The 13,987-nt window shown below is 42.4% G+C and overlaps 1 long non-coding RNA gene and 1 pseudogene across 1 annotated transcript; one reads left to right on the top strand and one right to left on the bottom strand.

Moving 5' to 3' along the window:
- The first annotated feature begins 5,406 nt into the window (after positions 1-5,406).
- LOC127666876 (uncharacterized) lies at positions 5,407-7,467 on the top strand. The gene is made up of 3 exons (XR_007973732.1): positions 5,407-5,587; positions 6,093-6,193; positions 7,057-7,467. It is a non-coding gene; the product is annotated as an uncharacterized LOC127666876 (long non-coding RNA).
- A 3,061-nt stretch (positions 7,468-10,528) lies between these two features.
- LOC127667095 (WD repeat-containing protein 75-like) overlaps positions 10,529-13,987 on the bottom strand; it is a 78,035-nt pseudogene continuing 74,576 nt past the window's right edge.

Raw genomic sequence — 13,987 nt, 5'->3', positions numbered from 1 at the left:
TTTCAGATAGCATACATTTCTGCTTATCCATTCTCTTTTATTCAAGGGGGTTTGTGTCACACCAACCCCAGTAGGATCTGTGTGACAAGTTTCATAGACTGAGGTGAAAACTTTAAAAGAAAGGGGCCTCTTGGAACTGGTTGTGAGGCTCTTGTCTAGAACAACATATTGAGCCATAGTTCTCAGACAATTCATCTATTTTGTTTTTCTTTCTTTCTTTTTTTAATTTATGGCATGTTTCTGGTAGCCTAGGCCAAGATCTTAAGTGAGAACAATAGGTAAGAAACCATCTCTTGGGATGGGGTCACTAACATGACATTATCTCTGGGGAAACCAACATTTTATTTTATAAATCATTTACAGAATTACATAATAGTATTATGATAGATAAAAACTTTCCCAACAATAAAATTTCCTATGGCTGCATGTTTGTCATTGGAGTTGGGCTTTGGTATATGGTAAAGAAAGCCTCAAATAAAAAGAATTAAAATAGTTTAAATGTATGCATTGAAGATTTATAAAAATCAGGCATTAGATGTTAAACAATAATTGACCATAAAGATTTATTAACCTGTTCTTAAAAATATGTCACTAGCTTTAGACGACTGTCCCACTAAATGTATCCTTTCAGAGATGTAACACTTAGATGATTTCTATTAATAATGATGTTACCTGCTCTGTTTGTGATTTAATAAATATGTCTTTTCACAGTTACAATGTTTAGATGATTTTTGTGCTTTGCTATTCCAAGGGATAATGATGATATTCATGATTGCTTCACTAAACACATCTTCTAAGAGTTATATTTGTTTTTTAATGTATAAAAACCCTCGTTTGAGAGCTACAAAATACACTCAGATTCAAACTGTCTCTTTGTGTTTGTCACCACTAAATCCTTACCCACCTAGCCTTTGAGGATCCTCATCCCAGGGACCCCCCTATACCTGACTGTGGTGGTCTGTGACAGGTTTGTGCATATTTCTTTTTTCCTTCTGGATGCAGTTGCCGTTTTGAATTTTGATTTGATTTTGAGTTCATGGCTTCACCGTATGAGAAGCACAGACGTTCCTGCACCTTCTTCCTCCCAAGAAGTTCTGTTTCTACCTGACAATGGACGGTTGTTATTGCACACTCATGGGCACTTGAGCTGAGGGGACTGGTTTTCATTCTAGGTTGTGGGTGTGTGAATATATGTGTACGTGCATTCTTATACACATAGGCGTCAGACCCTCCTTATTAATTATGCTGCTTAGGTAGTCTTTCTGGAGTTTATTTTTAGACCTATGCATAGAAGACAGAGAATTACACACACTAGAACTTTGTACCTTTATTGTGAAATTGTGCCCTTGAACTTCGTATCAAGTGTCTGTTTTCATATTTCTTTTATTTGAACTTTTCTGCAGTCTGCACTCCATCTTGAGTTGACTTTACAATCCCAGCCTTGCTTTCTCTCTTTTATTTTTGTAGTTGAGTAATATTTCCCAGGCTCCTGCATCTAAAAGTAATCACACACACACATACACACAAAGACCCACACAAACACACACACACACACACAAACAAACACACAGGCACAAATACACACACACACACACACACACACACACACACACACAGCAGCATACCATGATATGCCTCTAGAGGTCAAAAGGCAAACATGCAGGAGCTGTTTTTTCTTTTAACTGAGTGGATCCTGGGAATTGAACTCGGGTCATCAGGCTTGTTGACAAGTACTTTTGTGTCTGCTGAGCCATATCGCTGGCCCAGAGACAGCTCTTCCACAGAAGCAGATTGTATTTTCCTGAGTACACCACTGATGTTTCCCTGTCGCCCGTGGTGTCTAATGGAGAGCAAATTGAAGTGAGATGGTTTCTTTGTTCATAATTTCCCCTTTGAAGTCTAGAAACTTTACTATATTCAGTGTAGGAGGTGATCTTCCTATACCACCCACCCCCTGCTGTACAGAACACAGCTTCATCATAGACACTGTCTTGCCTTTCAAAGCTTTGTAAACGCTTCCCAAGGTATTTGCTCTGCTTTGGTGCTTGGGATTCCAGTGATGAACATGTTGGGTGGGGCTGATGTCTTCTGTCCACAAGTTTCCCTTTTGCACATTCCGTGCGCTTCTCAGGAGTTTCCAGGCTCATCTTGCTGTGTGGCCTGTTGTGATGGTTTGTATATGCTCGGCTCAGGGAGTGGCACAGTGTGTGTGTGTGTGTGCGCGTGCGTGCGTGCGTGCGTGTGTGTGTGTGTGTGTGTGTGTGTGTGTGTGTGTGTTCACTTTGTGCTTTCCTGTCCTCCCATGTGACCTGCACTTGGTTGCAGCTGCACTTACTGATCTTACACATTTGACCTACTGTATATTAAACTTGTCTCCAAATTTCACAGAAAGTGAAGTGTCTGTGATTTCCTATTTCTTATTGAACGTATAATTTCTAGGAGAAGGAAGAAGTGCGGCTTGCATGGACATGTTCACACCTGAAATAAATCTCTGCATTTTGAAATAATCTTCATAATTTCATTTGATGTTAACTCTTTAATCCTGCAGGCAATTACTGTTTATAATTATGATACATAAGCATACATATGTCTGTATGTATGTACATATATATTGCACAATATATGCACAATAAGATAGATATATTGTATAGTACTGTCAATGCAAAAAAAAAAACCATATTTCTACGGGAATAAGAGGGTTTATTTTGGAGCCATCTTGAGTAACATTGTTGACACATTGTCTTAACATTTTGTACAACACAGTCCAGGAACACATTTTTTTAATTACCTCAAATTCCCTGTTCCAACATTGAAGCAGTTTAATAGTTTACAAAGCCAAGAAAGTCACAAAGTCCGATTTAAAATGTAGTGGTGGGTATATCAGAGAGGAAGGGACGGGGAGCTGGGGGAAGCTTAGCTGTAGGCTTCTGATGCTATCTGGTGGCAGTCTTAGCTTTTGGGTTGGTGGAAACTAGTAATTTGCTATGGTAATGGATTTCAAAATGTCTTTATCAGTCACGGTGTATTCTGACACAGAGGTGGGGTAGGAATGGGTTTTCGGGGGCTAAGGTGAGCCTGAGATGTGGTGATGTGCCTCTGCTCCTGTAGCATTCCAACCCCTCACGTGACTGTAGTCTTAGTCAACCAGTCTTTGCACACACAGCTTCTTTCCAGGAATTTTTATTCGGATCACTATCTACATATCTACACACATGTATATATATATATTCTAGCTGTGTCAATATCTTTTGTTGAGTAGCCTCCATTCTGTTCACTCTGTTTAAATGGCCTGTTTATCATGTGCTGAAATTGTTTTTTTTTAAAGAGTATTTTATTATGATTATTCTTTCAAGTTATTTTGATACATTGTCGTAACATTGTGTACAAGATGCATTTTTTGTGTCTTCTTTTTCTGAACTTCTTTGCTGTTTTGTTTTGTTTTTGTTTTTGTTTTGTTTTTTTTTGCCATGATTTTGATTAAGTCTAGAAAGGTCCAGGTTGAGCCTAAAGAATGACATATAATGTGAAGAAATTCTCTATTTGTTGAGATTCAGAATTGTTTAAAAAGATTGAATGAGAATATCTATTGTTTGAGGTTCATACTGAATAAAACACAATTTGGGAAATCCCTCCATAGAATTATAGCAGCAAACACACTCGATGTTTGATAAAAACACTCCTGTCTTGTTAAACAAGTATTAGTTTTTGTTTGTCTAAATTCTCCTAAAAGTCAGAAAGAAGATTAAGTTTAGAGTCCTCTTGGTTTTCTCCCCTTGACCTGTCAGGATGGTTAGTCACCCTTGGAATTTAATCCTGTGCCAATCACCTGCGTATTCCCACTGTAATCTGTGTGCCTGGGGTCTGCCTCTACATAATAGAGTTCTAGATTTGAGGCAATGGTGTTTTTGCACCTACACTCCAGATGTGATTGACAAACCACTCAGAGTCTTATGCAGAACTGAGATAGAATGACCTTGACATCTGTGTGCTGCCTGGATGAGTGTGTCCAATCCCTGTTAGTAGACTGTGGCACTATTTTAAACCTTTCCAACCTGGGTGGATTCACGCGAAGCAGCAAACATGGTAAGTGTATCTACTGCTGAGACAGATAGCTGGACAGGTTAACCACAGAGATACCACAGAGAACTTGATATTCCACTGCTTCCCACCCACCAGACTTCCCCTTCCAAATGTCCCGGCTAGTCAACGGAATGCTTCTGATATATCTCGACAAGCAACCCCCAGTGTCACAGAGAGCAAATCACTTGTCACATAGACTCATGCATGCTATTTTTGATACCCAGTGGTTTTATAAAACGTTTTTCCTGCATCTGTAATTATAACAATTCCATTTTGGTACCTAGTGATGTGTGTTTGTATTCCCCCTCTTTTTCCTTGACCATTTTGGGGTTCGCTCATCTTATCTTTGTCAGCACTGGATTGATTCGCCTACCGATGCAGCGCTTTCCTGCTTGCTTGTGTGGGTGCCTTCAACGTGTTTACCTCTCGTTTCTATTTTGCTGTCATCGATGTTTTTCTAGCTTACAGAGTCCATTGCTGATTTCATTGATTTCTACTTTTTGTTTAGTACTAAAAACTCTCAAAGTTAGAAACTTCTCTCCAAGTACTTAACATTCGATTAGTACCGAGGCTGGGAAACCAAGGGTATGGGGGGCATCCGCTCTGTGGCTGTAAGAAGCCCCGTCAGAGCATGTTCTACCCACCTATCCATACACCACATACGTCTGCTTCCATGCTAGTGGGCGAGGCACACCGGGGGAGACGGAGGAGCCATCACGGCTGGTGAGCCTAGGTTTATTCCACAGGAAAGGCTTCGTGCCCACTATTGTAAAGCGTTGTGTAACTTCTGACACACAGCTTTGTTGTTTTTATTTTCTAAATCATCCGTGATCATTAATGCCCCCAACGTTATCCAGGAAATTGTTTTTAATTTCCTGTTTGGTTTTTCTTCTACGTAACTTTATTGACTTCTTCCTTTTATTGTATTTGGGCAGAAGCTGTGACCTATGCAGCTTCTGTTTTCATTTAGTTGTAAGAAGATGATCTACGCTGGCGTAAAATACGAACACTTTTTATAGCCGCCCCAAGGAGTATGTTGAGAAAGATACACATCCTCTATTGTAAAGTTAATTAATATTTGTTGACCTTATTTGTTGCACACTGGAGCTCTGTTTCCTTATTAGATTATTGCTTATATAACGACTGGAAATCTGCTATGGAACTATGCACATGATTTTTATTGGCATCATCTTATATTTCTTTTAGCTTTAGTTTGGGTTATTTTGATACTAAGCCAGTTACCCATGCCTTTCATGCAAATATGAGAGCGCTGATGTGAAAGGTCCGCGCTTCCGGGGCTTGCTCTCTTTCTCTCTGCTCTGGGGCTCCGTTCCCTGTCCTCGTGCAGATGAGCACTGACCAGAGCGAGCTGCTGCTCCAACGTCACTGTTTGTGGCGTCGGCCTTTCCGGTGGGTAACCTGCACTGGGCACGAGCAGCTGATCACAAATGGAGAACGACGCCTGCACAGTCCATTTGCACAAACCTGAATTGGACTTGCTCAACATGTAAGATTTGCTTGGCTGGTTTAGTCTTTGATATAAAACAGCAACAACCAAAACAAAGAAGAAGGAGAGGAAGAGAAGGCTTAGAAAGTGAAAGAGGAGGAGGTGGTGGAGGAAGAGGATGAAGAGGAGGAGGAGGAGGAGGAGGAAGAAGAGGTGGTAGAGGCAGAGGAGGAGGTGGTGGAGGAAGAGGGCGAAGAGGAGGAGGAGGGAGGGGAGGAGGAGGAGGAAGAGGTGGTAGAGGAAGAGGAGGAGGTGGTGGAGGAAGAGGATGAAGAGGAGGAGGAGAAGGAGGAGGAAGAAGAGGTGGTAGAGGAAGAGGGCGAAGAGGAGGAGGAGGGAGGGGAGGAGGAGGAGGAAGAGGTGGTAGAGGAAGAGGAGGAGGTGGTGGAGGAAGAGGATGAAGAGGAGGAGGAGAAGGAGGAGGAAGAAGAGGTGGTAGAGGAAGAGGGCAAAGAGGAGGAAGGGAGGGGAGGAGGAGTCTCTTACACCATGTTCCTTCCCACAGTCTCCCACAGGAGAATGTGTCTCTGTGTTCTCCACATCTAGAGCTCACTCAGTTGCCTTGGCTCAGGGTCCCTTCCTCCATCTTTAAAGCCAGCAGAGCAGGTAAGTCCTCCCTCTGCTCAGCCCTTTCACGGGCACATCTGCCTTTAATTTCTCTCTTTAGCCTCCTTTCCCTCATTTAGTTCCTTAAGATGACATCAGCACACCAAAAAGATTCATGTCTATTAACCTGTTATTTTTAGTCTAACTATTTTCTCTGTAACCCTAGTTCACCTTTGCCTGTGATATAACGGGTTCACAGGTACTTGGGAGAGCCCTGGTTTCTTCACACTGAATACCTCAGTCTGCCTTTACTTACTTCTCCTAACAATGATTTTTGCAATCAGCATATTTTTTCCAAATGAGAAAGATGTTATTTTATTATCTAGTAAAAAAAATCATGTGTATGGCATTTTGCATATATGTTTGTGCATTCTGTGTATGCCTGATACCTGTGTAAGCCAGAAACGGGTGGTGTATCCCCTGGGACTGGGGCTATGTGTGGAATTGGGGAGTCACACCACTGTCCTCTGCAAGAGCAGCCGGTGCCGTCAACTACGGAGCCGCATCTTCTAAACTCTTCTACTCCTTAAGGAACCGTGTCTCTTGCTTTCTGTTTGCTGTTTCTTTTAGTAAGTCCTTGTATATAAATTTAAGTGATGGGTGGAGCTCAGTGGTAGCACTTAACTAGCACACATGAGGGTCTTGAGTCCAGTTTATGGTAGTGGCCAAAAACCTTTGCTTGATTTTATTGCCTGATTTTATAATTTCTCACAAAGATTTCTAAATCACTTACTCTGTTTGTGACATTGGGGAATCTGTGGTTCAAAATGTCTGTTTTATCTTCAATTCCTTTTTAGGTATTTTTTTTTTTTTTGGATTGGATATTTTCTTTATTTACATTTCAAATGTTTTCTCCTTTCCAGGTCTCCCCTTTGGATACCCCCTATTCCACGCCCTCTCCCTGCCTCTATAATGCCCCCACCCACCCACCTACCCACCCACTCCCATTTCCCTACACTGGACACCCTCAGGGCCAAGGGCCTCACCTCCCACTGATGTCCAACAAGGCCATTCTCTGCCACAAATGGGTCACTCCATGTGTATTCTTTGGTTGGTGGTCCAGTCCCCAGGAGCTCTGGGGATATTTTAAACATAAAACTAATATTTTATGATATAGGAACTCTCACTTTGAATACTTTACTATTTATGAAAATATGCATCAGAAATTAAAAGACTTTTAACTTAGCTCATGAAGCATCCATTTTGCAAGAGAGGATCTGTTCTGGATTCTTTCCACTGAATATATCTCCATCTTTTTACTTACTGCTTTTTCTTGTTTGACATGGTATCAAGATAACATTTGTTTGTTGTTTCCAAAACCAAATGCACAGAAAGGGCCTTTAGCCCCACTTCTCTCCTCTCTTTATTTCATTCATTGGAGCAAGTCCTTCATACTCCTTATACAATCTTAAAACTCCCGGACTCCCCTTCTGACTTGGACATGCCGAGCTAAGGCCTTCGTTTTGTGCAATCAGTCCAGCAATGGACACCCACATCTCACTTACATGGAAAAGGATTCTCGCGGAGGAAATTGTGTCGAAGTGGTTGACTTGAAGTTAAAGAGGAGTCGTCCTTGAGTCCTGAGGCGCCGCCTTATCGGGTGAGCCCTAGAGATCAAGATTGATGGATCAGAATGCCAAAGCTGTAGAGCTACTCTCTGATTGGTCCTCTCTAGGGAGGTCACAAGTCAGGGAGCTGAGGATCTCATCCCTGAAAGTGCAGGTGTGTGAACTCTGCCGTCAGTCAGGGAGTTTGGGAGAACCTCATCTGGTGGACTCAGAGCCGAGTCATCTTGGTTTGGGCTGGTGTGATTTACGATGGAAGCCCAGAGGGTACAGCGCAGGTCTCCTTAGAAGGGCGCCTGCGGCTGCCGAAGCAAAGTCAGGGATGCTTTAGCCGCTAAGTTTTGTTATTTTTCTTGCGGTTTTGGAAAGTGGGTATGCTTTTGAGTTTCTAAATAATGTACTTGAGTCTTATGCACAGAATTATTAACTTCAGCTGTCACTGGTTTTGCCTCTTTGGTGACGGGTGAAACCGCCCTTACAGTGTATGAATTCCTCTACACGTCTGCCCAGTCAGGCTTCCAACGAAGGGCCGAGAGACCCCATAGGTCACAGAGTTTCTGGACCCTGGGTTGTGGGCTTTTGTGGTTCAATGAGCTCTTTCTTTTGTCTTTTACCAACTGGAAGAGAAAGCTGTTCTACTTTGTAAACCTGCAGATTGTGGAACTTCCGGTTTCTCTGAATGCCCAATTCTGCTATTCATCTTTGTTTGCGCCTGACTCAAACGCAGCCATTCGCAGATACCCACTGCTACCTACGTTCCGCTTTCCGGTTTCCTTCTGGGAGCCTGGAGTTCATTTGTTACACTTCTCTCCACGGTATCACAGGTTGGCAAATGCCTTAGCACTGCAGAGGAGGAACTCTGACCACCTGCCGCTCAGCCCTCAAGCCCAGCGACATGTTTGTATGCCACTGTGGTAGCACATCACCTGCTATGTCAATCTGCATTGCTCGGCTTCCCTGGAGAGCCACCAGACTGCCTGTGACTTACAGAGTGACAAAGGCTTATTTGTGTGGAGAGGACTGGCTGGCAGAGAAAGCAGTCCCTCTCTGGAAGAGCATGGCGGTTTCAGGTGATGACTGGAAAGGCTTGTGCTGGGAAATGTCACGTTACTTCCGCTCACATCTTTCTGGCCCAAGCAAGTCATCAAGCCAAGCTCAGCTCAGTGAATCGGCCCCCTTAGAATGCAGCGGGGCTTATCTACCCAGGAGACCACAGCCTGCCTCCCTGTCAGAGGAGGCTTCAGGTAGTGAGGTTTATAAGCTGCGAGGTCTGGCAATTTACTTTTCTACACGGAAAGGCGCTCATCTGTGCCTGATTCATTGAGCAGTTTAGGCACATGACTTTTTCATTTTAATTTTACTTAAAATTAAAAAAAAAATCTAACCTTGAGAATTTCATACATACATACAATGAAATATGATCACATTTACCTCCCATTTTCTCCCAACTCTTCCCATATCCTTCTCCAACGTTGTTCTCCCAATCTTTCTTATTTATTTATTTATTTATTTATTTATTTATTAAAATAGAGTTTATTCAGGGCACAGGGAGGGGGGTTAAGAGGGTAGTAGAGGCAGAGAAAGACAGAGAGAAGTAGAGGCCGGCCATGACCACATGGAGAGAGGGGGAAGGGAATGGGAAGGGAAGAGCCCAAGGTGGCAAGAGAGAAGCAAGCAGGAAACAGGAGTGAGAGCTATTTATTTATTTATTTATTTATTTATTTATTTACTTATTTAATGATAACCCACTAAATCCAGTTACTGTTGTCCTTATGTGCAGGAGTGACGAGCCATCTACCAGAGCACAAAACTTACCACATCTCAAAAAAGTAACTCCTCTGCCAGCAGCTCCTCAGAAAGGAGGTAGGGGTGGGGCGGGGCGGGGCTGGAGACCACCTCTTTTATCTGTCTGGCACATGGACTACTTTAGTCAATAGAGTATGAGCAGGTATGACCTGTGGCGTGCAGCATCACAGGCTCTTTGAAAGAGTTTCTGATATTCACACTCTTCCTACTGAGACAAACCTGGGCCATGCAATCGCTGCCTGGTGGCCCAACACTTGAGTGCTGCTTTTAAATACGCCATTTGCAACCTTCAACTCACAGTCTCAAGATGGGCCTTTTCTTAATCGGTATTTTGTTGGCTTTATCCATAACTGAAGCCAACAGGGCTGGGTATCCTGAGAGCTGCCACCCAGCCCAGCGTGGGCCACAGTCCCTGCAAGTATTCAAGTGCTTCAAGCTAGTGTTTAAGGCTAGTTGGTGAGCTTTGTGCCACTAGGTTCCCTCCTGCCTTAAATGGAAACCTTCTCCAGACACGCTTCTATTTTGGTAAAGTATAATCAGTAGGCAGGATGTACACGGTGAGATATGCTTTTGTCCTTGTGTGAGTGACTAAGTAGAAGGTATAGATTAGGTGATATAGATGCTTATCATATGACAGATTGGAGCCTAAAGAAATACTCAGAAAATCTTATTGTATATGGGAAAATCTATACTTGGTTGCCCTTGAGAAGGGATCTACTTTATTTAAAGTATAGTTTTTACTTATTTTTGAGAATTTTATACATGCATACATTGAAATATGAACCCGTGTACCCACATTTCTGTCCACCAATTCTCCTTATACTCCCTAATATATTCCCTTCTCAACTCCATGTCTTTTTTGGGGGATGTGTGGTTTTATTTATTTTTTTTTGAGCATAAAATAATATTAAAAGTTTTTGAGTTATTAACAGACAGTAAAAGTTAAGTGTAACATGTCTCTGTGTCATGGGCAGCCATGGCTCACCCACAGAGCCGCTCGCCAGCTACAGTCTACTTTTCTGACCTTTCTCAGCTCTTGACTGCTGATGTATAGCATCTTCTGACAGGTCTATGTTATTTGTTTCCTTGACTTTTTCAGTAAAATAATTTTCATCATCCGCATCGTCACTTCCTTCCCCCCCTCCATATCTACATCATCAGGAATTTCTTCAGCACTTAGTGAGTAGCAATGAGTTTGCAAACAGAGAGCACAGGAAGGAAGCTGAGGGCAGCCTGTGGGCTGGGGTGGGTAGAAGCTCGTTAATTGCAGGTATGTGCTCCCATTAAGGGGGTTGGGTTGTACCAATTCATTCTCTGAAGTTTCATTGAACTTTGCATCCTGCCATTGCCTGCATTTTCCCAGTGTAAAAGAAAATGGCGTCGTTGGCAAACTTTCTTCTGCTAGCAGCTGTCTGCTCATTGGTGGCTTAAAACTGGGATCTGTTCAGCCACTGGTGAGCTTCTGAGGTGAATGATTCTGGGACATCTCGTGGAACAAGCACTCCCCACTGGACTTCCTCCCTGGAGACATTCTTTTGATTATACAATGACCTTGACTCGCTAGGTTTAAATACAAATAGTTCTGAACCCACTGAAGACTGAGTCACTGCAGCAACTTGCTCTGAGTAAGGGTTGGACTCCATAACTCTAACATTTAATTTTGCACTCCATTGCATTGAACAACTGAGCAGATTCCAGCAGCAGAGAGTGCTATTCTTAGTAGTGTGGAGAAGATGTTTTGAGCACTTCAGTGTTCCAAAGCAAAGGTAGCTTATTTTCCCAGTTCATTGGCAAAATGTACATTTTAGTTTCCATGTTTCTGAATCCTATATTGTAACTATTTCCTCAAAACTAACTGCTAGTAAGAAGCCATCTTCAGAGAAACAACTGGTTGCTTGATACTTTCATAACTACTTACAAAGTTACAAGTCCAGTGAATACCCACATTTTGAAGTGGACCTCTCTGCTAGCTTGAGCAGTATGGATTTTTCATAGTTCTCTGCATTATTGAAACAGAGAGCTGGGGTGTGGTCATCACATGGCATGGTGATCTTTGTGTTAAGAGCAAACCCTATAGCTCCACAGTTTTGTTTGCAGCTCCAGCTCATTTTCATTTCCTTGCCTTTGTTCAGCTGTTGCCAACCAAGTACTAAAGCAGCAGAAGGCAGCCTTTGCTAGTTTAGTTTGGATTAGACTCTCATCATTGATGTACCCTTGCTGTGTGATACCTAGATTATATAACTGCTAGTCATCCTGGAGAGGATAAAACTGCATGTGACTAGGCATTCCTTTCAAAACTAAAGCTTGGGTTCTTAGGTTGACCATCAAACCAGTAGATAGACTCCCGTTTTTCACTAGGCCTTGCATTGCTGCAGATGCGTCAAGAGTTCGGTGAGTAACTGTTATCTTGTTATTGAGTGAGAAGTATAGAAAAATCTCCTGAAGGTGATATGGAGAGTGCTCAATGATAGATCCTATCTGAGAGAGAAACTCCTTATTCTCTGATCCATCTCAATACTCTATAAGACACACTCACGACCATCACTCCGCAGATTGATGCCTGTTCCTGTAAAAGCCAAATCCATAACCATGTCTGTGAACATCCCTCCAAAGGCAGAATGCTGCCCATGTGACCAGATGTGATGCAATTGTTCTTTGGGTGGCATGTTACACACGTGAACTTACTTTTTTTTTTTAATTCTTCTTGTTTTTTGTTGATAAAATTGCATGAGTTTTCTTTTTGAAAAAAAATAGATAAGCAAAAGTCTCAGACTGCAGCAACATGGCTTGGTGACTTGGGCAGTTTCACTGAAACCAACGGAAACACATCTGGTTCTTCTTTACCTATTGTAAGGAAGACAAAATCTTCGGCTTGGGCAGGAGGAGATATAGAGGAGTTTAGATCCAACAATGAAAGTCTTCATCAAAATGCCATCAAGATTGTTCCACAGCTTAACTATGCCACCAAGAAACACAAGTAGAGCTAAAGGTGGTTGTCGGGGTTAACGAGGATTCCAGTCACCAGATTTTTTTTTGCCCATGTATACACACTCTTCTGTGGCTGCGCTACAGACCTTAACAAAGTCTCCAGAGACACAGAACATTATATACCTTTCAAAATAGTTTGAGAGTTATATATTCAAGCATAAATGCTGTCAAGCCTATGAGGATATGGAAGATGGAGTCATTTGAAATCCACAGAGAACAAGGCTGTCTCGGAGCTCAGCTGGCTACCGCTGCAGGGAACCACATGGCACTCTCTTCTACCCTCTTCGCACAGACTCATGGGATGTGGTTGTAACACACGCTTACCAAGTCTGTGCTGAGTGTCTATCTGTACCGGCTCTGTTTAGGAGTGAGGGATACAGGCTGGAGGCAAACAGACACAAGACCTTATGGGTCTTATTGTGCAGTGGAAGGAGACTTTTCAGTACTGGGGTAGAGATGGTCAGATGACATCATCCCAGCAGGCAAGATCTTCCAAACCTAGGATGTAGCCATCATTTCACTGTCTTTTCCATTCCTCACGTTTTTCCTGTATTACTTTACAGAACAGTTACCCTACCCTGTACCTCTACCAGAGGGACACAGAGTCCCCAGAGTCGAAATCAGTGTGTGCTATTTTCCAACATTACATCTCTTGACAATTTCCTGGATGTATTGATCTTATGGGTTGTCTCCATAACAGTTGCGCCACTATTGCACAAGCAGGTGCATCTCGACAGTGGACATTTTAAAAATATAATCAAGTTGACAGTAAAAGTTAACATTCGCAGTTGGACAGGCCGAGCTCAGAGATTTGACTCTGGTTCACACACCTCATACTTCTCAGAGTCAGTGAGCTATCCCTGAGATATCCTTTCTGGAGGCTCAGCAAAAGTCCATGAGAATATTTGGAAGTGTGCGAAGGCACTTGGCCTGGGTTTCATACTAGTGTAGCAATTCTCTTGTAGTCTACCAAATATGTTCATGCACTGGGATCAGAGTTGGAGAATATTATCAACCTATTTGGCCAAGCGAAGCCTAGAGTACGAGTGACACACTGAGTCACTTGTGTATAAAGCACAGCCTCCCACTTAAGGCGGCTTAGAGAAGTGACTTCCTTGGTGGACACTGTGTGAAAAAAACCCCACCATGTAACCCATTTGCCTCAGATGTTTTAAAATTATGAATACAACCCCTGAGAGAATAGCAGTTCTCATTCAGCTCTCTCCTGGCGGTTGATGGCGGTGAGTACTTTCATAAATCCTTTAGAAAATAGATTCCATTTTTCAAGAAGCCTCAGCTGTCAGAATCTGATTTCCTGGTTGAATGAAATGGCCTTGTTATTTAAATCCTTTGGGTATAAATTTATTTTACATGAATTTACTCAAGAAATTGATTACAATTCCCTTCCCACCTTGTGTCGTGAGTTGTATAATTG

This window comes from Apodemus sylvaticus, chromosome 16 (genome assembly GCF_947179515.1).
Source record: "Apodemus sylvaticus chromosome 16, mApoSyl1.1, whole genome shotgun sequence".
Taxonomy (NCBI): Eukaryota; Metazoa; Chordata; class Mammalia; order Rodentia; family Muridae; genus Apodemus; species Apodemus sylvaticus.
The sequence above is the reverse complement of the archived record's forward strand: the minus strand, read 5'-3'. Positions and strand labels throughout refer to the sequence as shown.